This window comes from Protomyctophum bolini (assembly GCF_963924005.1).
Source record: "Protomyctophum bolini genome assembly, chromosome: 10".
NCBI lineage: Eukaryota > Metazoa > Chordata > Actinopteri > Myctophiformes > Myctophidae > Protomyctophum > Protomyctophum bolini.
In genome coordinates, this window is record NC_137871.1 from 36,996,819 (window position 1) to 37,000,615 (window position 3,797).

General features: G+C 47.2%; 1 protein-coding gene across 1 annotated transcript in view; it reads right to left on the minus strand.

Annotated features, from left to right (window-relative positions):
• Positions 1–2,965: 2,965 nt before the first annotated feature.
• Positions 2,966–3,797, minus strand: part of ebf1a (EBF transcription factor 1a) — an 87,171-nt gene continuing 86,339 nt past the window's right edge. Inside the window, 1 exon segment of the mRNA XM_080774689.1 lies at positions 2,966–3,797. This exon segment is cut by the window's right edge and continues 3,319 nt beyond it. The gene's annotated coding sequence lies outside the window, so the exon portion shown is untranslated.

A 3,797-nucleotide genomic window follows, 5' to 3' on the forward strand; every position in this document is an offset into this window, starting at 1 on the left:
TGCATGTAGATCCTGAGCTGCACACTCACAAGGACTCTTTTATAGTCAAACACACCTACTGTACTGTAGGTACAGAGGCTTTTGCGAGTGCACGTATGTACGCATGCACGCACACATGTGCGCGCCGCGCACACACATGCATTGTGCGCACACACACACACACACACACACACACACACACAGTACGGGCAGAAATGGTACTTCCTTTGGCTCTATCTCTCACTCATTCTAGTCTACGGTACATCTCTCTACTCTCTATCATGTCCATTGTGTCTGTTCTCCAACATACTGTAATGCCATATTATTATTCATTCCTTCTCTCCTTCTCTTTTGGCTCACTGTCTAGGTCTGCCTCCATCCTGTGTGTACCCCTTTCCTCTTCCTCCTCCCCCTCCTCCTCCTCTCCTCTTCCTCATCCCCTCCTCTCCTCTCTCCTCCTCCTCCTCTCCTTCTCTCTTTCTGTTATCCCCTCTCCTTTCTTCGCTCATGGATCCCCATGGGGGGACTCCTGTTTTTCCTTTCAACTACGCCTCTCCACTCTTTCCCCCTTCATGTGTCCATGCTGGGTTGGGAAAATGAGGAGACGGGAGAAGGGAAGGAGTAGTATATGGAAGGTGGAGGGAGGGAGGAGGTGGTGTGCATTCATATATTTCATTAGTCCATTGACACCTGAGGCCATATACAGATTCTACAAATGTCTTCTAAATCATGACATATGTTTCTATATAAGTGGTGCTCAACCTTTTTCATGTCAAGGACCCCCACATTTACATGTATTTGGCCGCCGACCTCCATCTGAAAATATGTTTTTCCAGGAACACCGACATCCCCCCCCCCTCCCCCCCTGCAGAGGCAAAGATATGAGTTAAAAACGTTCGCTGTGAAAGGACATATATTCAAAGATTTGCGACACAATTTCACGCTTCTTCTAAAATAGCAAGATCTACAAGCTTGTAGAGCGACACTCTGTGCCGCACTATGAGCTTGCAGATCAGCTATTTTTCAACAGCTACAGTATAAAATAATGGTTAAACGTGGTTAAAAGCTATATATATATATAGGTGACACAGATATATACATTCCCGGTCTCAATGAGTTAGGATACCTCTTCATGTGAGAGAGAGAGAGAGCGAGAGAGAGAGAGAGAGACTTCCACTTCCACAGCAACTCTCCAGTAACAGTGAGCTCTAATGTGATGGTCTCCAGGGGACCTCGGAGGGCCCCGTCCGTCCGTCGGCCCCCAGGTGTCCCCCCTCCCCTTCCCCCTCCGCACCCACTCCCACTCCTATTGTCCTCCTCCTCCCCCCCCATCTCCTCCTCCTCCCCCTCCTCCCCCTCAGACTGACCGGTCTATATCTGGACCTGAAGAAAGCTCCTGGAAATAAGAGAACAAAATGGGCTCACCTTTGTCTGTATACGTGTATTTATGATTTATGAGATGTGTGTGTTGTGTGTGCAAGCGTGTGTGTGTGTGTGTGTGTGTGTGTGTGTGTGTGCGTGTGTGTGTGTGTGTGTTGTGTGGTGTTTGTAAACTGTGTGTGTGTGCTTGACATTGCGCATATACGAGCGTATAGTGTACAACTGTGTGTGCAAGTGTGTGTGTGTGTGTGTGTGTGTGTGTGTGTGTGTGTGTGTGCGTGTGTGTGCGCGTGCGTGCGTGCGTGCGTGCGTGCGTGTGTGTGTGTGCGTGCGTGCGTGTGTGTGTGCGTGGTGCGTGCGTGTGTGTGTGTGTGTGTGTGTGTGTGTGTGCGACTCTCACTCTCTCTGAATCCCATGAGCTACACAGTGCTTGTAGCAGCAACAGCAGTGCTCGGCTTGCTAATCAAAAACATTAGGCTCCATAATTCAATATCCACCTCTCACTGTAAACCTGTGTTCTACAGCCCACTTTACTGTGTGTCAGCAAACTGTGCCTGCCGTCATTAGATATATACGGAACCAAAAGACCCCGTAGTTATGAGGCTACGGGCAATTAAGGAGGAAAACACACACACACACACACACACACATGCACTCTCACGCACGCACACACACACACACACACACACACACACACACACACACACACACACACACACACCCACGTACGCACACACACACGAATGCATGCACACACACGTGCATGTGCTGTACATACACACACCATACAGCCACACACTAATTTACATAAAGTGTGCACACATATACACGATATAGATGTATTGTACACACGTACACACATACATGAACTACGCTCGCCCACTTACGCTTGTACATGTGCATGCATTATGTTCTTGTGCACGCACACACGAATGCACACATAGTTTATGATATTCCTTATTTCATCAGCAGGCTATACTTCCAGGTCATCTCCTGCCCCCTCCTCAGCGCTACGACAGCCTCCGGTTCTCTCCGAGACCCTGACGGAACACTTGGAGGTCAGCAGAATCCGAGCAATATTTTTCTTTCCTTTCCCTCTTTAATAGCACCAGGCTAATCCAATCGCGGACTCCTTAAATTAGATATGCAAAAAATGAAACAAGGAATTAATTTTCTGCTGATGACCGGGTATGCAAATGATGACTCAATTACGGGTGGGCTGGTGCGTCCGCAATTAATAACCCGGGAATCATCATTAACTAATATGTTTAGGAGGAATCTTGTCAGGCTAACCATGTCTACCATGCCATCGCTAATGCATTACTGAATTACATTCATTAGATGGGGGGAGGGGGAGAGAGAGAGAGTCTTGGAAGGGTATACTGTAGGAGACAGGCCTCTGCTTCCGACCTGTGGCATTCATTTGAGCTCTTTTTCAGTAAACTGTCTCGTCACATTTGGTTGTTGTCAATGATTTGTTTGTTTGATTTGTTTAAAAGTCACATTGTTGACTTCACAGACTATACAGCCGCTGATTGGTCGTGAGTGACCTCACTTCCGCACACATCATCATCATCATCATCACAAACGACAACTGGCCCATGAGTCACAGACAAGAGGTAACTTTAATTCAACATTGTGAGTCCAAAAGTTATCTTACAGCTCGATTTTCATCAAAAACGATAACAATCTATACAGTAGAATTTTTTTTTCTTCTTCTCCTGTCGTACTTCCCTCTATACCATAGAGCTGTTCAGTGTATTTGCAGTCAAAGACAAAACAGAGAGGGGAAAAATAGACACACAGGTATTTGGTTTGCATCTTTTTTTGTTGTTGTTGTTATTGTTGTTGGTTTTTCCTAAATACAAAATCTTTGTCACCCCATCACCCCACACGTCCATAATCAAGATGGAACTCAAGCTTTACAAAGAAGCCATTGTGTGACAAACAGAACCTCTGTAGTTCATTTGAAACAGATACGGCACCACCGGCCCCTCCCCAGCCAGCCGGGGCCCCGGAGAGAGACCCTGCAGCACAAGTGCCTAAAAACACTCGTCTGTCAGCAGGCGCCTCCGTTAAAATGCTCCTTTCTAACCACTTAACAAAACCAGCCTTTAGAGAGGGCTTCGGAAATCACAGACAGAAAAGAGCCCGCATCTCTGTCCAGCAACAGCTTGGAGACACACAGCCGGCGCACAAAAGGAAAAGATGACTGGAGGGGCCGAGAGGAGAGAAGAGAAGAGAAGAGCAGCTCCTTCCTTCCCTCTCACTTATTCTGATTCTGTTCTAGGGCGTAATGAAGCAGCGTTGTCCACGGAGGAGGAGGACGAGGGAGGCAGGGAGGGGAGGGGAGGGCGTATATATGTCAGATATTATCTGGAGAAACCTTGACTCCACACAGTAAAAAAAGAAAAAGTGGCTTCTTAACGGTGCTGTGT